The sequence below is a fragment of the Entelurus aequoreus genome, linkage group LG02 (genome assembly GCF_033978785.1).
Source record: "Entelurus aequoreus isolate RoL-2023_Sb linkage group LG02, RoL_Eaeq_v1.1, whole genome shotgun sequence".
Classification (NCBI taxonomy): domain Eukaryota; kingdom Metazoa; phylum Chordata; class Actinopteri; order Syngnathiformes; family Syngnathidae; genus Entelurus; species Entelurus aequoreus.
Window position 1 is genome coordinate 74,326,433 of NC_084732.1, and position 23,326 is coordinate 74,349,758.

The window sequence follows — 23,326 nt, forward strand, 5'->3', positions numbered from 1 at the left end:
CATCATACAGCATAATATATGATTTGTAAAAGAGCATAAAAGGCCTCAAAGGTTTAAAGGCATAGTTTGTTATATCAGACATAATAAAGGTATGAAAAAATAAAGCATTGGTCCACAGTGATGTCAAGTATGGTAAAATGTAACCTGCCAATATCGACTTAAACTATTGGGGAAAAGCAGGTAGCTTCACTTCTGGCAAGTATGTATTATACATTATACACACGACAGCAATTTTTCTTTCTGCTTATATGCCTGGGCTGTGGGGGTGGTAGGGGGGTAGGCGGCAACACGGAAGGAATTTGGAAAAGCATAAATCAAAGCCCCTTGTCTGAGTCCAAGAAAGTCAAGTAAACCTATAACGCTAAATGTTGAGTCTGTTGAGAATAAGCTGCTTTTTAAACCATGTCGTATTTTATTTTAGTGTGGGGGCTGCTCACTGTAGCACAATGTGTGAGTAGAAAGATACAGACATGAATTAATCTAACAGATTGGAACAGTTTTCCATCTTTGAGAAAATAAACATTTAAAGCTCACAAATGAAAGTAAATATATTTGTTGTTTCTGTGCAATATGTTGTTGGAAACTGTTGTGGCTTAAATCCTTTTTCAGAATGTATTCTTTTGCACACTTAGAAGTTGAGTTGGATGAAACCGCCATACTGGTATCTTTTGCTGTACCTTTGTCGCGGCCGTTTGAGAGAGATTTTTATCAAACAATCTTGCTTTCCTTCATACTCCCTCCAAACGAGCCGTTCGGCATTTGCACAACCTGTGATGTTTTTCCTAAGTGTGACGTCAGTGAATATCACCATATATGGTACAAATTTACTCAAAGTGCTTTGCCTAAGTACCTTGTAGTCAATAAGCTCCTTATTTTTCTCTATCCTCTTGTTGTGGCTCATACATGCACATGCATCCTCCGCTTTCCGTCTCTTCTAATACAAAGTATAGTTGGAATTTTTATCTGTCAGAAGATTCGCTATGGAAGCAATAAAAACTACAACATTGATGACGGGAAGAAGACGCAGTCAAAGTGGAGGCACTTAAGTAAGACCGCCCACAAAACTTCGCATTTCTGAATGGACGGTCAGAAAGCTGCTTAAAATGGTCTGTAAAACATAATCTATGCAAAATTTAGACCAAAGAACCATCATTACATGCTATGTAGACCAGTGTTTTTCAACCTTTTTTTCATTGAAAAAATGCGGAGGCACACCACCAGCAGAAATCATTAAAAAACTAAACTCAGCAGCCGATATTGACAATAAGAAAGTAGTTCTCACAATTGTTGGATATGACTTTAAACCATAACCAAGCAAGCATCACTATAACTCTTGTCTCAAAGTAGGTGTACTGTTACGACCTGTCACATCATACCGTGACTTATTTTGAGTTTTTTGCTGTTTTCCTGTGTGTAGTGTTTTAGTTCTTGTCTTGCGCTCCTATATTGGTGGCTTTTCCTGTTTTGTTGGTATTTTCCTGTAGCAGTTTCATGTCCTCCTTTGAGTGCTATTCCCTGCACCTGTTTAGTTTTAGCAATCAAGACTATTTCAGTTTTGCGGACGCTATCCTTCTTTGTGTTAAATGTCATGTCATGTACGGATGTACTTTGTGGACGCCATCTCTGCTCCACACGCTGCAAGTCTTTGCTGTCGTCCAGTATTCGGTTTTTGTTTACTTTGCAGCCAGTTCAGTTTTAGTTTCCTTTTGCAAAGCCTATATTTAGGGGCACTCACCTTTTGTTTATTTTCCGTTGAAGTATTAAAATACTTTTTTACCTGCACTTTGCCTCCCGCTGTATCTGCATATTGTGATCACCACAAACCATGTTCCTGACATCTACAAAGCAATTAACTACCTGCTTCCACCTACTGATATGGAAGAGTATCACATGGTTACTCTGCCGAGCTCCAGATGGCACAGATACTCAACAACAGCACTTTATTTGTGGATTATAATTACTGGTTTGCCAAAAATATTTTTAACTCGATTAGGTGAAATGACATAATCTCCCACGGCACAGCAGTGTGCCGCGGCACAGTGGTTGAAAAACGCTGATGTAGACCACACGTAAGTGTTTAAAATGTAGAGGAAAATAAATCATAATATGACCTCATTAGTCATTGTGATGCCTTTGTCCAATTACCCATCTGTTTTTGTTTATATTACATTACTCGTTGTTCTTTTCGAAACTAGATTAATGCTGCTTTGTTTGGGGAAACATCGCATGCTGGATGACAATTCAATTCAGAAGTCAGCCTGTTGGCTGAGCGTTGTCTCCATGTGTGCACGTATCCACTATGTAAAAAATGTTGTGCTGCAATTATTCTCTGCACCTCTGATCTTTTAGTTGTGCGCAGTTAAGCGCCAAATAAAGGCTGAGTTATCTGTGATTGCGGCGATACCGTAGTATCAGCATTGACAGCTTAGTGCTCATAGATCATGTCGATTGCTCTTGTGCCTTCTTTGATCCAATCGCAGATGATTTTTAGTGGACTCTGCCTCATGTTGAGCAGGTGCCGGGAGAAACGCAGTCAGTTATTTGAGGTTAATGGTCGTCCGTGCCCTCTCCCTAGTTAGACATTTACATGGAAACACATCAACTGTCTTCAGTGCAAACAGAGGAGCAGTTTATTAGTCACTCAGCAGCCGCCTGTTGTGTTCTTGTCACGAGAGGGCTCAAGCTGCAGGGGCATTTAGATAAGATTGTGCAGTGCTTAGAGTTCTGTATGACCGAATAGATGTCAGTACTGTGCTATCAAGTGACACAATTGTTATTCAATATAGACCAAATCTCTTTAACAGATTAAAGTTGTTCATCGTTAACCATCGAACAATTATGGTTAACACAATCCCTGCAAATGGTTTGTGGCTGCAATATCCTTAAAAATTGAATTTATGTTATTGCCTAAATCAGTTAATGGCATTTGTTTTGGTATTACTCTTTGAGGGGAGAAGATGGCAATGAAAAATATTCATTTAATGATTTCTAACTGTGATTATTAAATCTACAGTGACAGTTCGCTCGCTATATGAATCAGTGTATCACCAATAGTTTCAACAAGACTGAAGTATGCAACTGTTCCTCAGTAGCTACTGCTTATTAACCTATAACATTTATTTTGAAGGAGTCCTATTATGCAAAACCTATTTTTTGGGGGTATCTCTTCTTGTGTATTTTGGATCTGCGTAAGTCCAGAAAATTTGAAATCAAACCTTAGAGGCATGGCGGAGATATTTATTAAACAATCATGCCTGCCTACTTCCTCCAAACAAGCTGTTTGGAATTTGAGTATCTAGGGACATTATTGTTGGTAGTTACAGCAGTGGATATCTCCATATATGGTAAAATTTTACAAAAAGAGTTTTGCACGAGACCGCCATTCTAGTCTTTAGATTAAATGCATTAATAAATGACAGTTTTTAAAAAGGTAAACGTTATTACTAACCGTCTGGAATTTTACTGCTGTTTATCAATTTATCATTAACCGTTACATCCCTAGTATGTATATGTATATGTTTGAATATATATGTATGCATATATGTATACAATATATAGATGTGTATATATATATATATATATATATATATATATATATATATATATATATATATATATATATATATATATATATATATATATATATAAAATTAGCCACACCCACAACATTTTAGGGGATTTTTTTCCTCCATATCATAGCCGCATATATTTACGTAGCGAAATTAGTTATTTACACAGAAAGATTTAAAAAAATATTATTTACATAGCAGTTTCCAAGCAGTGTCTGTGACGGGGCAGTAAAAAAAGCTCATCAAACAAAACAGGAGTCATCGTCATTGACCCACTCGCTGCGGAAGCTAGCTGTCCAATCAGCTAAACAGACTCAATAACTCTACGTTGACGTCGAGGTGAGTTTACCGCAGAATTTGTGGAACTGTAGCAATACAAAAAGAATGCCATTGTAAGTTAATAATACTAACACAGACAATCGTAAACATGTTAGCATATTAGCTATTGCTAATGACGCTGGCGTCATCACATTACGATGGCACGTACAAATATCCATACAAACACTCCTACAGGCATCACACATGGGACGCTTTAGTAACTATAAACACTTTTAGGTATACTGTAGAACTTACAAACATTGCTTGGAGTGATGAATGAAGAATCCATACGAGTAATAATGCTATGGATGGCTAGCAGACTGAACAGAATTCCAGCTGGAAAAAAAGCACTACCGGTAAATAGGACACTGAAGCACTTGCAGTGAGCAAAACTATGGCGCCATAGCACACACAATAAAACAACTTCTTAGCGTATTTGCCTTTTTTTTTTTTGTTGAAAACTTTTATTATGATCTTCTTTGAAAAAAAAACATTTAACATGCCTTTATAAAAGAGAAAAATAACTTTTTAGATCAGAAATATTGATTAGAAAACAATACAATAGATGTACTACAAACAATTACAGTAGTTTTATGAAGTAATGAAATATTAATGTACTGTATTTTACCGTGTAGAGCACATATCTATGGTATCTCATTTGAGCTGCTTCTCTGTTAAACATAATTTCATGGATAAAATGGCGTTTTGCTTCGGTGTGGACGGGCAGTGATACGCTCCAACTGCCTTGCCAAATCGGCTAAACGGCTGGTCCTGATTTTCATGATTAATTTTTTAAATTCAAGCCTGAGTATCATCCGCTTCTTTATCTCAGCACTGTCCTTCACACTCACGTTCTCCGCTTCAATGGTTGATTACAAAGTTATCGCCATCTCAAGCTATAAGCTAATGCTAGCGAGTACACTAGATGTTTTGGGCGGATCTTACATGGTAAAATTTCTGTGGCATTTGCTGCGCCAACTAATGGCAGGGAGGCTCATGACTCAAATTTTGCTCGCAACTCAAAGGAGAATAACAATTAGCCAAGAGACAACTCAAAATACTCTTAGGTTGGTGTACCCACTGTATTTTATTTCTATGCCAACATAAGATGTGTAATGAATCTTGCCAGATGCCTGTTGCTACTTAGGAGCCATTTCAAAACCGACGCCTTGACCAGTTCTCTCTGGTTGTCATTATGCTGGCAAATATATCCAGGGTTTCTCCTTAATTAAACGTGGCGCACCACCACAGCAAAATCCTAGCCGCTACAACTTGAAAACAAGGTTTTTTTATGTCAAAACAAATTGAAGTAATACAATTAGGGCTGGGCGATATATTGATATACTCGATATATCGCGGGTTTGTCTCTGTGCGATATAGAAAATGACTATATCGTGATATTCGAGTATACGTTCTTACGCATTTGCTTTTAGCTGCTGGCATTACACTACAGGCTCTTCCCACTCCTTCTTGTGTCTCTTTCTCACATACAGCAAGCGCACCTTCTATATACGTCACATACTGTCACGTCATACGTCACATACGTATACGCCCTCGCGCAGCAGAGAGGTAGCAGCATGGGTAACGTTAGCCGTGGTGCAAGTGGTAATACGAGAGAAAGAAGGTGGCAATCTGGTAACAAATGAAGGAAACATTAATTCCCAAGAAAAAAAACAGGGGGTCCATCGTCTGGCGGTGGTTTGGCTTCAAGTGGGAATATGTCAAACAGACAACCGTAATTTGACAAGTGTGGGGCAAAAGTGTTGCTACAAAAAGTAGCATTACTGCTAATATGTAGCATCATTTGAAATGTCCCCTGCTAGAGAATGAAGAGTGCTTACTCCGCATGTCAACATCTCCGTTCTGTGCCATACGCCCACACCATCAAAATGCCGAGGCAAACATTTCCAGATCAACACCGTGTGAAAAAAGTAAGTCAACAACTAAAGGAGATAATTTCCACAGTAACCTACCACATAGCGAAGGACGAACACTATTTGATTTCCTATTATGCAGCTCATTTTTATTTGACAGTTATTGAAATATCTTGTGTGACATCATGCACAAAAGTGCACTTTATTTGTTTTAAACTATTGTAGTGGCGTTCTGTACAAAAAGTGCACTTTAATTTAGTGTTGTTTTGATTTGTCATCTTAGTGACATCATGCACAAAAGTGCACTAATAGCTTGTTTTAAAATGTCTCTGACAATCTTGCACTTTCTGTTTTGGAAATGACATGAATGTTTGTGCCACTGCTTAATAACTGTTTAATAAATACAGTTTTGGTCAATTGACTTAGTTGTGATTTCCCTCTCTGCATGAAAGTTTAAAATGAGCATATATTAATGCAGTATGAACAAGAATGTTTTAATGTAGACACATAGAATCATCATACTGGTGTGATTATATGCATCAAGTGTTCATTCAAGGCTAAGGCAAAATATCAAGATATATATTGTGTATCGCGATATGGCCTAAAAATAGGGAGCTATTAAAAAAGGCCATATCGCCCAGCCCTAAATACAATGTATTGTACCTTTCAGAAAAAACTACACATAACCCGACAACATTTTTTTACTTTTATCGACAATTTTATGATTCCAACGGGTTTTACTTTCCGTGCAAACACTTTTGTCTCCATGTTTCCCCAGACACATAACACTTTCTCATTTTCGTCCAATTCGCTTACAGGCACAGATGGTGTTTTTGGGTTCATGGGAAAAATAAATATCAAATCAAAACCACATGAACATAAAACATTACCACTAGCAGGTAAAAGAAAGAAAAAAATAAAAATAAAAATAAATAAATAAATATATATATATATATATATATATATATATATATATATATATATATATATATATATATATATATATATAAATATATAGGTCTTAATTAGATTATCCAAAAAATAGTGCTCGATACCGTGGTAGAGCGTAATATGTATGTGTGGGAAAAAAATCTTAATAGAAATAGTCTTGTGATTTTTTTCCCCACACATACATATATATATATATATATACATACAGCAGCAATTAAAAATAGAGCAAAACAATATAATGTAAAAAATATATGTCAATACTAATAAATACAATAGTTTTTAAATGTATGCATTTTTTGAGATTTTTTAAAGAAAATCTTATTTAATATGACTTGACTTGACTTTATTTATTCATGCTTGCAGTGGAGCCAAGGCCCCACTGAAAAAACAGCTGAACTTTACAATGAATATTAAACAAACAAAGATAAAAAAAATTAAAAGAACAGACAGTATTTTATATTAAAAAAAAACATTTTCATTTTCAGGGCAACAGCAGCATGGAAACTATTAGCATTCTGGTAAATGACTGTATTACTTATTTAATTAGATAGTATTATTATACAGTTTAATTGCAGTATGCAGGGTAGAGTTTTTAAGTCTCTTTGTCTTGGCTTTGGGCTCGGGTTCAGCCAGTCATATCATAGCAGTGTTTCCCCCAGAAAATTTGTTAGCTAAGGTGGTGTCTCTCCAGGGGGAGAGGGCGTCTCCCGGGACAGGCGGCAGGACGGGGAAGGGGGTGGGTGGGTGAAAGGAACAGTGTAACGAGGCCTGTCGCCATCACGTCTCCACCTCATCGCTTGATGTTAGTTTGTCTAAATTGTCAGACGATCGCTTCTCTGATTGTCTTCATCATGTCCAGAAGTCTCTTCTTTATCTGGACGTCTTCTTCTACTGCATTCAGCAACATTGTCTCGATTGGAAGTTTTCATTTTAGTCTGTCCTGTTTATGGCTGTTGAGTTTTGCCAAGTGAAAAACAATTTTTTTTACAAAATAACATTCAATAATCATGAATACATTATTTGGGATAAACCCACTTTAGCACAGGTGTAAGATAGTGACATGTTATTTACAACATGTCGAATGGCCCTCAACAACGTCGGTAAACAATGTGTGTCAATAAAGCACTTCGTCGAGGTATTTTAATTTTGACAGAAAAAAATAATATTTAATGCAACTGCAGTTTTACTTAACTCAATATTATTTATTACAAGAAACTACTCAAAGCATTTTTAATACAACCCTGTTTAAATACATCTGAAACAGCCAAACTTTAATATACGCTTGCCATCTTGACTTCTGATTCCAAAGCAAGTATTTTTGTCACACTTTCAACATTAAATGATAAATGGGTTATACATGTATAGCGCTTTTCTACCTTCAAGGTACTCAAAGCGCTTTGACAGTATTTCCACATTCACACACACATTCACACACTGATGGCGGGAGCTGCCATGCAAGGCGCAAACCAGCACCCATCAGGAGCAAGGGTGAAGTGTCTTGCCCAAGGACACAACGGACGTGACTAGGATGGTAGAAGGTGGGGATTGAACCCCAGTAACCAGCAACCCTCCGATTGCTGGCACGGCCACGCCACGCCCTCCCAATTGTTGACATTGTTGAAAGTGGTCATCTGAGAGCATTTGTAATTGCAGTGCAGTTCATATAAAAATATTTCGATGCCCAGATGTACAACATATATCTGCCTTTTAACAATATTACTTCCTTTCAATGAAGTTAGCGCCCACATACCTGAAGTAGAGCTCTTCTCTCTTTCACCACAGAAGATTGTTGTTAAGGCGGCCGCCTTAACAACAAAGCGCTGCGGGAAACCCTGCATAGTAAATTGTGCAAATCATACATTGACGTCATGGTAACCACATTCACCGCCACAGGTATTTTGGCAGTCTATGGGAAACCCTGATATCGTCCGCATTCTTATAGTTAAAGTTATAGAAATGTAGGGTTTTATGTCAAGCCATTAATTTACCACATTTTTTAATTGATTTGATGAAGCTAAACCAATTATGACTAAGGTAGCTGGGTATATTGGGTCGATTGATACATTTTGCTTACCAGCGCTTTAAAGCTCTTAGGAATGCATGTTTAGTTGCAGTTCAGTCTAGATGTTAATGTTAGATTAATGGCTCACCCCAAGGCATACAATTCCTTTGCAGTATGTCAAAATAAAGAGGAATAATTTATCTGACATGTTTAGGGTTTATAGACCTACGAATGTGCTCGGATTACACTTGCTTAAGATAAGAGCTGTTTATGAAGATTATTTTATCTACAGGGATGTTGTTTGGAAATCTATCCAAGAAGCACACACTGAGATGCCAATAAATGTAATCAGACCGTCTTTAGTGTTTTTAGATTGCAATAGGAATGTTTTTCAGTTGTCAACAATTGTCGCCAACTGTTTTTTTCTTTTTGCAAAGCTCTGGTGGGAGTTTGGCTGTGAAAAGTTGTTTGCAAGTAATGGGTTTTTGAAGTGATGGAATAATTTCAATGAGCTTGTGATGTAACTATATGAACATTTTATGTCCAAAATTATTCCCGTTGTCATTATTATTACAGTATTGTTGAATGAGCTCAAAAAGTACTGGATTCTTTTGACCAAGTTATTTCTTTTTAAATAACTAAAATAAATAGACACACTGAAACCCACTATTTTACATGTTTTGTATTTCTTATGCTTCACTGATAGTGTTTTTAGTCTTAGTATTTTATCTGGTTTAATGGCTAAGGTTTAATTGTTTTAATCTTGGTTTGTACTGCAGGACTAAAATATGTATTTAAATGAAAATTCTGTAACAAATAAAACCTATTAGCATTATTTGTTGTTTCTAGCGAGCGTTGTGGTGTTCTACTCTGTTCGCACGCACCGTAAAAACACCTCGGTCTCGTATTCCTCAGGGTATAGAACAATCACTATGTTCTAAGAGAACACAGCTTGTAGGTTCAATGGACACATTTGAATATCATAGTTGTTCAGACAGCAATGTGTTTATCTAAGTTTAGATTGGGATATGTCGTTTCTTAATGGGGAAAGATGTTAATGTCTCTTGTTTTCATGTTAGCATTTAAGGTAGCAAGCTAGCGCCAGTCAGTTTGAGTTTATCAAAATGCAATTATTACCGGTAATCACGGGTTTTTCCATCATTTTAATTTAAAACTATTACTGCTGTTATTATTAATACAGTTTATCGTTACATCCCTACAATGAACAAATAAAGATGTTTAGGTCAAGCGCCTATTGTCATTTTTTTGTATTTAAATACACTCAAAGTTCAATAACGCGGCCGTTGGTTTCCATAAAATAAAGATTGCGTTATTCCTGAAATCGCGTTAAATAGAATCTTTATGTTTTACCCTTTTCTTTTCAAAAACGTTATGCGCGTAGCTCTGCTGCCTAAACCTGCTTGATGGATAGTGGCCACACGTGACGTGACCTGAATAGTGGATTGTGCTCCCACGTCACAGAATGATGTGGGAGCACCCAACAGTAGGTTTGGACATCACTGGGTCGATACTTGGTTATCTTTACAATTATTTATTTTTGGAGACTTTCATAAAGAGTTACTGTGTACGTTTGTATATTTACGATAGATTGCTGAGAAACAACACGATTTGATTGTATCTATTTAGAGAAGTTATCTCAAGGTTTATATCATTTTTAAAGTTTAAAGGGGTTAAAATATTTTATCCTCACTTTGCCATTCGTACGCAATGCTAGACCGTTTTCAAAACTGTCTTTCCCAAAGCAGTCACATTTGATTTTCTGATATGTCTTGCACAGAGGCCTTGACACTTGACGAAATAACACCAACCTGCTGCAAATCAAATCCGTCAGTTGCCAAGGGGCAAGAGACTCCTTTAAAATGGCTGTGGTTCCTTTCAAAATTTTAGTGCAGCCTAATATCATTACACCAACATGGTAGATGTGATCAGTAAATACTCATTGTTAAGCATAACCATGACATGCTCTGTGTAGCCTGCTTGTTTCTCCAGCTCAACCAAATTGACGGATTATCTTCTTCCTTTCACTGCTAATTGGAGCTGTAGCAGATAAATGGGCTCTCGAAGACCATCAACTCTGAACTTCACTTCCAGTTTCCACAGCCAAGCAGTTGTCATCTTGGAGTTGTGTTAGAGGCCGTTATCATGTTGGAAAACTGCCATGCGGCTCAGTTTCTGAAGGAAGGAGACAGTGCTCTGCTTCAGAATGTCACAGTAAATGTTGGAATGTATGTTTCGCTCAATGAGCTGCAACTCCCCTGTGGCGGTAGCACTCATGCAGTCCCCGATCGTGACGCTAACACCACTACCCTTGGCTGTTGGCAAGATGCAATTATCTTGGTACTCGCTTGTTTTGTCAGCTATTTGGATAATAATGGTTGTGTTGAGTATTGTTCAGTGGATAGTAAATGTGTACTGTGGTTCAAGCTCCAGAACTGTAGAGTACATCCAACTTTTATTTAATTGATGAAATATGCAGAGTGTACTAACTTGAGATACTGTAGTGTAAAGGCATCACATTGTGAGTTGATAAGCTAATTGGATTTTTAAGTCTCTGCTTTTAAATACTAATTTGATAAAAACACATGTTTGCTGTGTCTTTGGTTTGAGCAGAGCATAGACCTCTGCCAAGGCTTGAACATTTGTTTTATGATCTTGGATCTTATTAAAAAGAAGTTTAATCCAAATCCAGTATATCCTCTGGATCCAAGGAAACAAACTGTAATAAGATCATAAATAAGCACTACATATTCCAACCTGATATTGCTGCCAAAAGTACAATCTATCTCAAGCGGTGTTTGACATTATAGCTTCTTGCCCTGCAAACACATAGCAAATCAGTGCATACATTCATTAAAGAAAACGTTGTTTTTGTTTTAAATTTGGCGGTATAGGAATATAACTTTTTGCCTTCTAGGTGATATGTGTGCTGCCTTATCCTGTCTATTATCTTCCACATACTTTTGACTTCATTATTTGTTTTAAAATTAGAGTTTAAGGTTTGACGCACCAGACTTCTTTTCAGCACGCAGTACAGAGCAATACACTGGCCTAGTAGTGAGTTTAATATTTGTTTGGAGAGTATATGCCTGTAAGTAGAAATGCATTCGACGTTTCATGTGAGTTTTCTTACGTTGGTCTCATTTGGTAAAGTTTGTACATGTTTAAAATGATTGCGATGTTAATTTTTGTCAGCCTGTTAATGGGATCATCCATCGTATGTTAGCATTATGTGACTGGCATACGTTGGAACCTTTTTGTGAGAACTCAGTGAAATTTATAATACTTGTAGATTTCAGCATATGGAAAGCAATAGAACAATTTTGTTTTTAATTTAACAATTATTTGTCAGTTAAGATGGCGTACTAATGCAGCTCAATATAGCACATTTGCACAGGTGTATGTATGATTAGGGATTGGAATCGAAAAGTGGTTCTTGTTGAGAACCGATTCCCAGTGTTTCGATTCCTGCGAATCATTTGCCAGTTTTCTGTGGGCGCGCATGATGTCTCCATGCACACCGCCAATGCGGAATAAATGCTGGGAATTTATTCACAAGAAATAATGACAACAGGTCAACTTGCAATACTTGCCAAGTAAATATTTCATCAAACATCACATAAACAGACAGATGTGCAACACTCATTTTGCCTTTATCATTTAAAAAACAGCCCCAAACCTTTACAAATTAAAACAGAAAAAGATAAACATATGTAAAGACTCAAATAAAAATAACATGGCCGGTTAGAAGCCAGAACAATATATTGTTTCTTCTGCCAAGAAAGTATATTGTGTGAGTTGTGACTTATTTACTCAATTTGTTTTTAATGAAACTTGGTAAACAAATTTCAGTGTGTTTAAGTACTTTTTGGTCACATTTAAAAATACCGTGATAATTTTGGTCACATATTAGGATAGGACATTTATGTGTCGTATTGCAAAGCTGTTATCTACTGTAATACAAGTACTACTACTGATCCCTTCCTTATTTTGTTTTGTTTTGTTAACTAGACATTTGAAGTATGCTTTAAAAAGACTTCAATTGAGAAATATTTGGAAAACAAGGTATTTTCTTTTCTTTTCACTTAATTGTATTGTTTTGCCATAAGCAGTTTAATCATTTTTGACTGGAACTTTAAAAAACAACTTGCTTGGTTGTACACCACTGGTGTCTTTTCAGTTACAACATATTGTTATTGACACTTTTTTCTGTCTTACAAAACAATATGTGATATCCTCAGGGAAATGCCCATACAGAGATTTGTACTCAATTAGCTGACACTAATTTTTACAAATGGTGTCCTTATGTCCGCTAAGGTCCCAGGGGAGGTCATGACTTAACCCACTGGTCACTGACTTTGGGGTCAAACACAGTGCCTCCCTCATCAAAGGAGCTGTGGGAAGTAGGCTCAAGTCTCCCCCTATTGAATATTGTATGAGTTCTGGTTTTGTCTGGTTCCACCTAATAAGCCAAAAAGATACATGTTTCTAATCCGTGCAATATAGTTCGATACAGTTGTGTTTAATTTGGGAAAATGCACTCTTAGGCCATGTCTACACTAAGTCGTTTAACCCCTTAAACAAATAATTATTTAGCCTAAGCCCCGTTTCAGCCACACTTAACCAGCGTTTAAGGTCCCCCTCCTCTGACAAATTTTTACACGGGTAAGTCAGCCGTGTAATTTTTGACTCTCCGGCACTTAGCTTTGTATGGACTCATTGATCGTTTACAAAGTGAGTTCGGAGAGGAAGTGACACCAGAAAGACCTTGCCCACACAGGAAGTGACGTCAGAAAGAACACGCCACAGCCAGCTTCATAATAAAGCGGTTTTGTAGCTCGGAGCTAACCACTGGGAATATGAAGGCGAGTCATCCAGACATGCCCGTGTTTCTCCTTCTTCTACATGTACAGACGCTCGTGGAAATCACACATGAATACCTTAATTGAAAACGATTGCAGCTGTTTGGGATACAACACTTCTCAGATGGCAAGAGAACTTTCCAATGTCCGGCTGGGTCAGCTGCGATGCTACTTAGCGAAAAACTTTGTCCATTTGTCGAAGGAGAGTCAACGAGAATGATGTGATAAAAAAGATAGCCTGTGCTTTGTATTACCTGGCCATCGAGGAAAACGGGGAATGCATTCGGACTGGCAAAGCAGACTATCAGTTATTGTCCGCCATGTATGTCGCCGACTCAACGTCTCGTTCCAGAGTATATAAAGTCACCAAAAACGAATGGACAACGAAGGTGAAGAAGAGGAGTGTCCTGACCAGATGTGTAGATCCCTAGATTGATTAATGTTAAAGGTTCATTATCACATTGTTTACGTGTCTAATAAAGATTTGATTAATTTATGATGGCCCAGGTGTGATTCACTACAATAGGGCCCCACAGCACAGTGGATTCCTGTTAACTGAAATACCACAACACTGGATATTGTTCAGATAAGTTACATTTACACTGGAGATGGCTATGACGTGCGAATTTTCTGCGCATGCGTAATAAGTCGCGTTGCGCCGGCGGACGGAGGGGCAGGGGGTTTTAAACAGTGGCATTGTTGTGTGTGGACACGGATAAGGTTAAGTGAGATGTACCCTGGATAACCTTATCCAGCTCAGTGTAAACGGGGCCTTAGTTGCTTTTTCACAGCGGTTGTTTATATGTGCAGTCTGAAAGCAGATAGCTGCATCAATTAAGGGGTATAGCATGACCTCATACCAATGATACCAGTAAATAAAGACAACAAACAAGAACCACCTTTAAACAATCAACACAAACTGCTATGACTCCGCAATCAGGTTATTTGTTCTACCTATTCTATTATTGTTTAGCAAAAGACACAGTTCTGTTTGCCAATCAACCAAGTGGCCCAAAGCTAATACTACACTACAACAACGGTATGCAACCCAATGAAAGCTATTATAAATGGTTAAAAATAATTCAGTTTATCTCTTGCAATGGAAATGCAAAAACATTTCTGCCACACTTGACTGCACAGCTTGGTGCAAACGAGGCTTGTCAGTCAAGTTCTGGGCTGCTCTGTGACAGACACTACAGAACATAAAATGACCCCCTCATAACCTCGACGCGGCACAGACACTCTTTTACTCTCTATGTGACACAAGGAACCTCATTTAGGAGGTGAGAATGTTCACTCCTCTTCTAGAGAACTTGTTTCTCCCTGCTGTTTGGGTTTCTCAGTAATTGAATGTCTTGGTTACATTGGCATACTACTGTGTGCAAACAGTGAGGAAGTCGCTATTGCCCACTAGTTAAATGATGGCAGATGGTGTCTCCTGTCACTCCCCTGCACAAATTACATCGGAGAACCTTTAGTGTTATTCTTCATCTGCCTGTGTTGAAATCATTATTAGACAATTGTATAAGGAAACCTTAGTCTTGTTTGACTTGTACACATTTAGCAAAATGTATCATTTGGACTGATTGTTTTCCTTGTAAAATGACCATTGAATTTTTTTTATTTTTTTGCAAGTCGAAAGAAATTCAATTTACCCTTACGTTGCCCCTGTCATAGATAACTCTGTGAAATTGGATCTGTGAAAAAGGGCAAGCGCTGTGGGTATTGCACATTCTGCATGCCTTTCGTTCAACGTGAGTCTCACCGGGACATTTCCCTCAGTGGGGGCTTTTTTTCAAAAGGGCTTGCATAGCAGTTCCAGCCAAGGGCAGTACAGTAGGTCAACTGCCGATAGAGTTACAACCTCTCTTTTGTGGAGGTGTTGGACAAATTAGACCACACAACTGTTTTCACAGTCAAATGGGGACAGCTGCATCTATCCACCCTCCTAAACCTGCCATTGAAGGTTGTTCCACTGAAAAGCCATCTGTTAGAAACAAGCAAGCACAGTGATCAAATATGAACATATGAATGCTTCCATATTCGTCTCTGAGCTCTTCTTTATGAAATGCATCCGCTAGTGTGTGTTTTTCTCGTGGGAGTAATGCATAGTGCAAAATGGTATCTTTCATTAGACCAAGGGGAACCTCCTTTTAAAAAAGGAAGGTTTCAACGTTGCAAATTCTAATGCAACAAATTTCTGTCTCACTAGATGTGACAAGTCAGGACTCCAGATGTTAACCAGAATGCACTTAAGAGTGTGTGGAAGTACAACATATGCATTGCTCCTAAAGCATTTCCCAGCCCTAAAATAATAATTTAAGCTTGTTACAGTTACGGATAGTATACTAACAGACAGTGGGTGACCACAATCATTCCGTTGGTGTCAAGCTGCACAGCAGATATGGTGCAAGGCAAGCAGCCAAGTTGATTAGCAACATTAAATAAAGACACAACTCTCGCTTGTATAATGTTAGTGCTTCAACATGACATGATACACATCAGGGTTTTTTTCTACATGCAATTGTGAATGTTGTCTATCTGTGTTGGCCCTGCCATGATGTGGCAACTTGTCCAGGGTGTACCCCGTCCTCCGCCCAAATGCAGCTGAGATAGGCTCCAGCACCCACCGCGACACCGAAAGGGACAAGCGGTAGAAAATGGATGGCTTGATAATTAATAGTGGCACACCACCACATCTTAAAAAAAAATAAAAATGTTGTAACGTGAAAACAAATGTGTTTATATATATGTATGTATGTATATATGTATGTATATGTGCATATGTATATATGTATGTATACGTGCATATGTATATGTGTGTGTATATATATATATATATATATATATATATATATATATATATATATATATATATATATATATATATATATATATATATATATACTGTATATATATATATATATATATATATATATACTGTATATATATATATATATACATACATACATACATACATATATGTATATATATACATATACATATACATACATATATGTATATGTATGTATGTATGTATATGTATGTGTATATGTATGTATATGTATATATATATATGTATATATATATATATATATATATGTATATATATATATATGTATATATATATATATATATATGTGTATATGTATGTATATATAAGTATATGTAGGGCTGGGCGATATATCGATATACTCGATATATCGCGGGTTTGTCTCTGTGTGATATAGAAAATGACTATATCGTGATATTCGAGTATACGTTCTCACGCAGTTGCTTTTAGCTGCGGGGCATTAAACTGCATGCGTTTCTCACTCTTTCCTGTCTCTCCTTCTCACAGAGACTTAAAACAAGCGCACCTTCTTACATACATCACATACTGTCACGTGAGCAACATCACATGCTCCTGCGGAGCAGACAGGTAGCGGCATGGGTAACGTTAGCTGTGATGCTAACAGCTAACGGTGTGGTTTGAGTGGTAATATGAGAGAAAGAAGGTGCAAATCTGGTAACAAATGGAGGAATAATTAATTCCCAAGAAAAACAGCACAGGGTCCATCGTCTGACGGTGGTTTGGCTTCAAGCGGGAATATGTCTTTACATGTCAACATCTCTGTTCGGTGCCACACCAACTAAATGCCGAAGCAACTATTTCCACATCAACACCGTAGGACATATACTATTTGATATGCAGCTCATTTTTATGTGACACTTATTGAAATATCTTGTGTGTCATCATGCACAAAAGTGCGCTTTATTTGTTTTAAACTATTATAGTGGCGTTCTGTACCAAAAGTGCACTTTAATTTAGTGTTGTTTTGAAATGTCATCTTAGTGACATCATTCACAAAAGTAAATGGTAAATGGTTTGTATTTGTATAGCGCTTTTCTACCTTTTTTTAAGGAACTCAAAGCGCTTTGACACTATTTCCACATTCACCCATTCACACACACACATTCACACATTCACACACTGATGGCGGGAGCTGCCATGCACGGCGCTAACCAGGCCCATCAAAAGTGCATTTATAGCTTGTTTTAAAATGTCTCTGACAATCTTGCACTTTCTGTTTTGGAAATGACATGAATGTTTGTGCCACTGCTTAATAACTGTTTAATAAATACAGTTTTACTAAATTGACTTAGTTGTGATTTCCCTCTCTGCATGAAAGTTTAAAATGAGCATATATTAATGCAGTATGAACAAGAATGTTTTAATGTAGACACATAGAATCATCATACTGCTGTGATTATATGTATCAAGTGTTCATTCGAGGATAAGGAAAAATATCGAGATATATATTGTGTATCGCGATATGGCCTAAAAATATCGAGATATTAAAAAAATATCGCCCAGCCCTAAGTATATGTATATATATGTATATCTATATATGTATACGTTAGGTCAGGAAAAAACACAGAGGTTATATCATCCCTACAAGCCTTTTTCGCAGGTTTCCCTCAATAGATCTACTATTGAGCACTGTATGACAGATAAAGCACAGAAACCTCGACTATATATATATACATATACTGTGTGTATGTATATATATATATGTGTGTGTGTGTGTATATATATATATATATATATATATATATATATATATATATATATATATATATATATATATATATATATATATATATATATATATATATATATATATATATATATTACACACACACACACGCACACACACACACACACGTAAGTAAGCAAGACACACATGATGTGGACGTTAGAGGTGGGGGAAATCGATTTTTAGAGCAATTTGTACATGGACGATTATAAAATCGTTTAGTAAACGTCAAAAATTGATTATTTATTTATTGTAAATAAAGTAATTCAGACAGTTCTAAAATTTTGCTGACCGCAGCGAGCTTCCGCACTGACAGATCTGACCAGCTCCTTTATTTAAGGACACTTACTTTCCAGTTTTGCACATTTCCAATAGTTTTTCACATGTAATGGGAATTAATTCAAGTGTTTTTTATTATAAATGTACTGTTTTTAAAATGTTGCAAGTGATGAATGCTTATTTAGTGAAACAAAAATTTTAAACTGCATCAATACACATAAATTAAAGATGCATCAAAAATCTTTTTTTAATCAAATCCTACCTCCTGAATTGTAATCGTAATCGAATCCTGAGCTGCCCAAAGATTCCCACCTCTAGGGGACATACTTAAATATGTCCGAGACATGCGCAATGTGCAAATATTAAAAGGACCGTAGCGCCCTTTCAAGGAGAAAGTAAAGTTGGAACAGCAGCGCAAAGCAAATGTGACGTCAGTGAGTGTTTTGGGACAGTAGGGGCAAGCTGCAGCTCTCGCTAAAGTAAAACGTCTCTAAACACGAGTACAGTCTCCAATAACACCAGACAAAGATGCTAGATTTGTTGCTAGTTGTTTATAATAAAGAAAAAGTTACTAAAAGGAGAGGAGAAATCTCTAGAAACGTTCTTAAATTCTCAACAAAGTGCAGCCTATGTTACATTGTACAATAGGGATCAACATTAAAAAAAAAAAAGAGCCAAACCATATAAGAACATATTAGTCGAAATACCAAAACCTGGTTTTTCAAAAGTATTAAAAAAAACGTATGCGTCATCACCCATCCATCCATCCATTTTCTACCGCTTATTCCCTTCGGGGTCGCGGGGGGCGCTGGAGCCTATCTCAGCTACAAACGGGCGGAAGGCGGGGTACACCCTGGACAAGTCGCCACCTCATCGCAGGGCCAACACAGATAGACAGACAACATTCACACTCACACACAAAATCATATGACGTCATATTGACACCACCAAACCGGGATAATCCAGAAAGTGGCCTATAGGAAACATACAAATGATTTGTTTATTAGATTTTAAATTCATTGAAAGATCTCTTACATTTTCAAACAGTAACAGTTATTTACAAAGCGAACAACCTCAGGCTTCTCAGAAATGTTAAAACAGTTCATAATAAATATAATCTACAGCACCAGTTTTCATGCACAACACTGAAAGCATTTAGTGTCTCAGTATGTGGATTTAAACTATGGAATGGACCAAATGCTAGTGTGACCCCGCCTCTTGCCTGAAGTCGGTTAGATTAGGCTCCAGTTTATCCGCGACCCTAATGAGGATAAGCAGAACTGAAACATTGTACACGTATAAGCCACTTTAAAGGCCTACAGAAACCCACTACTACCGACCACGCTGTCTGATAGTTTATATATCAATGATGAAATCTTAACATTGCAACACATGCCAATACGGCCGGGTTAACTTATAAAGTGCAATTTTAAATTTCCCGCTAAACTTCCGGTTGAAAACGTCTTTGGGTGATGACGTATGCGTGTGACGTAGCCAGTGAAACAGAAGTATCGGTACCCCATTGAAAACAATACAAAATAGCTCTGTTTTCATCTCATAATTCCACAGTATTCTGGACATCTGCGTTGGTGAATCTTTTGCAATTTGTTTAATGAACAATGGAGACTGCAAAGAAGAAAGCTGTAGGTGGGATCGGTGTATTAGCGGCTGGCTGTAGCAACACAACCAGGAGGACTTACTTGGATAGCAGACGCGCTAGCCGACGGTAGCCGCCAACCGCACGGATGATCGGGTGAAGTCCTTCGTCGCGCCGTCGATCGCTGGAACGCAGGTGAGCACGGGTGTTGATGAGCAGATGAGGGCTGGCTGGCGTAGGTGGAGCGCTAATGTTTTTATCATAGCTCTGTGAGGTCCGGTTGCTAAGTTAGCTTCAATGACGTCGTTAGCAACAGCATTTTTAAGCTTTGCCAGGCTGAGAATTATTAACCGTGTAGTTACATGTACATGGTTTAATAGTATTGTTGATCTTCTGTCTATCCTTCCAGTCAGGGATTTATTTATTTTGTTTCTATCTGCATTTGAGCCAGATGCTATCACGTTAGCTCAGTAGCTAAAGAGCTTCGCCGATGTATTGTCGTGGAGATAAAAGTCACTGTGAATGTCCATTTCGCGTTCTTGACTCTCATTTTCAAGACGATATAGTATCCAAGGTGGTTTAAAATACAAATCCGTGATCCACAATAGAAAAAGGAGAGAGTGTGGAATCCAATGAGCCAGCTTATGAATTCGTAACATGTTCCAAATAAATTGATTGATTGAGATTGACATTACAAGACAAAACTCCCTTCACTGTTTGTTTTATTTTGTATACTCTGGAGAACCAATGTTCGGTTGACATTTGATTTAGATTTATTTATTTTAGTTACAGGAGCGCCCTGCTGTTTTAAAAGACCTTTCACCAAAAAGCTTGTCTAAAGATCATTTCTATGACAACACTCGAGTGTTTTTGAGAATCTGCTGCAAAAATGTGAGTCTCTCACAAGTTTTTTGAACTGAACCTACAGGCCACCAGTTCAATAGCGCAGATGATGAAAAAGAGAAGACCTAAAATGGAACCTTGAGGAACACTAAAGAAGTTGATCAAATGACTACTGACTGCATCTGAAGTAAACAAGCTACAGCAGGGGTGTCCAAAGTACGGCCCGGGGGCCATTTGCGGCCCGGAGCACGGTTTTTATTGGCCCGCGACACATTCCATAGACAGACTAAACAGGTCCCAAACTAGAACAAAAAACTATGAAAAATTAAATGGGACAAAATCCCCCCAAAATGGGACCTGAAAACCAAAAGGGGTCTTACTGTAACCTCAGCGTCTTTCTGTATAAGGTCTTTGAGGATTTCCGTATGTCCTGTCATGATGAAAAAGTGTACAAAGTTCTTGTGAGACATGATATGTTTTTGAGTGTACTAAAGCTCTCAAAAGCATTTCAGTTGACGGTATAATAGCAATATTAGTAAATACAAGCTTACTTTCGAGCATAGTTAAAATAAATACAAATAAAATCATTATTAAAATAATCATGAATTATTTTATTGCTTTGTTATCTGTAACACAAAGCTAAAATGTAGAAGTTTTTTCAAATGTTAGCATATGTTCACCTACATTGTTTTGGTTTGAGTGTTTTTCATATACAAAATGTATAAAAGTGGCCCTCGCATCCTTAAAAAATTTTCTATGTGGCCCTCGCTGGAAAATGTTTGGACACCTCTGAGCTACAGCAACATCTTAGTTACATAAATTGCATTACGAAAGCAATTTGAACTGGCAAAAAGGAAAGGAGTTAAAGGAGTGCCTTGAAGAATGCCTCAGATACATAAATCACAAGTTTGGACCCAAGTGTTCTATGTTTGCCAATGTGTTTAAAGTGGTCCAAGTTCCTATACACAACCGGAGGAATTGTAGGAATCTGCTACAAAAATGTGTTTTTCTCCCAAGATTTGAACTGAACTCAGGCTGGTATGGTGACATTCTTGGGATGGATTTGGCCCCAGGGTTGCCAGAATATCCCTACTTTAGAGCCTTACTGCAGAGAATAACACCCTACCAATGTGATAGAGAAAACCCACACAATAGTACCGCCATGTAGTACAATGCATCCATGGTAGAAGCCCTATGAAGTTTAGAACACATTAACGAGGATCTTTAGTGTAAAAAAAACACAGACCGGTAATAGGCACTTAACAAGCTTTCCTCACTAAATCCATTGCATGAGCTCTGGTTTTGCTGCTGCTACGCACACCCACTTATTTTCTTCCCGATCTGAAGTTTCATTTGATTTATAAAGCTGTTATGTCGGTCACCCAGCCATGTCACAGCGGCATTAGTCACAGAGAGAAAGTGAAGGAAGTTTACAACATACGAAATGTTTAACTTGCCACCTGCAGACTTAGAAAAAGCAAGTTAAACTAAGTTTTTCTTGATGTTGGTGATACTTTAGTGAGCATGGGCAGCTGACAACTACAAATTTAATGTCCATTATTTCTGTGTATTGCTATTCTCTATTCATGCTCAGTAGGACTATTAAGTTTGTTCTTATTTAATGTTCAAGATATAACAGTGTTTAACTCTGCCACCATTTTTTTTTTTTTACACCATTATAGCGATCCATTTCAAAACTGGATCTAGAAGAACCACAAGTTTAGACATAATTACATTACCCAAATTGTTAATTGTAACAATATGTTGTTGAATATGTATTCCTAACAGTGAACTAGATTCCATCCAAATGGTTTCACAAATAAGAGTTTCCCAAACCTTGGATATCTCAATGACCTAGGCCTGGTCCGATATTCGATAAATCAATTAACTGATGATAAAATTCAAAGTCAGTAAGTTTTCCAGCGTTGATAAAAAGGCATGTGCACGCTTCAACAGCATTCACGCTTTTCGTCGCTTTTAGCAGCTGGGCGCGTTTGTACCATAGCGGAATAAAATGAAGGGGGTGAATTATCTTGTCATCGTTAAGTGTCCTTCACTCTTTGTGCAGCGACGAGGGGCCACTGGCCCGCGAGCATCCCACAGTGCAACCAGTTAGTATGTAGCAGCTAACATGGACGAAATAATCACAAAACCAAATGCCAACACACCAATGTGGTAATATTTCAGTTTTAACCCTTTGGAACAAGATGAGCCTATCAACGCCGAAAGGCCAGTTTGCCGAATGTGCGCGACTACAACAACACCCACTTGAAATACAACCACTCAAAAGTCCACACTCACTTCGCGTTTGGCAAACAAGCCAGGTCAGTGTAAACAAAACAGTGCAAAATAGTGTGCGCTAACAGAAAATGTGGTTAAGTAGATCGCCAAAGACATGCTGCCATTTAATACTGTTATAAAACTAGCAATTTT

General features: G+C 37.5%; 1 protein-coding gene across 3 annotated transcripts in view; it reads left to right on the plus strand.

Moving 5' to 3' along the window:
* Positions 1 to 23,326, plus strand: part of LOC133639079 (zinc finger protein 609-like) — a 172,337-nt gene that overhangs the window by 15,078 nt on the left and 133,933 nt on the right. The window contains exon 1 of one of the 3 annotated variants that reach the window (XM_062032219.1): positions 113 to 199. The exons of the other annotated variants lie outside the window; for them this stretch is intronic. The gene's annotated coding sequence lies outside the window, so the exon portion shown is untranslated. Of the gene's footprint in view, positions 1 to 112; positions 200 to 23,326 lie in introns of those variants that run through there. 3 annotated transcript variants of the gene reach the window in all.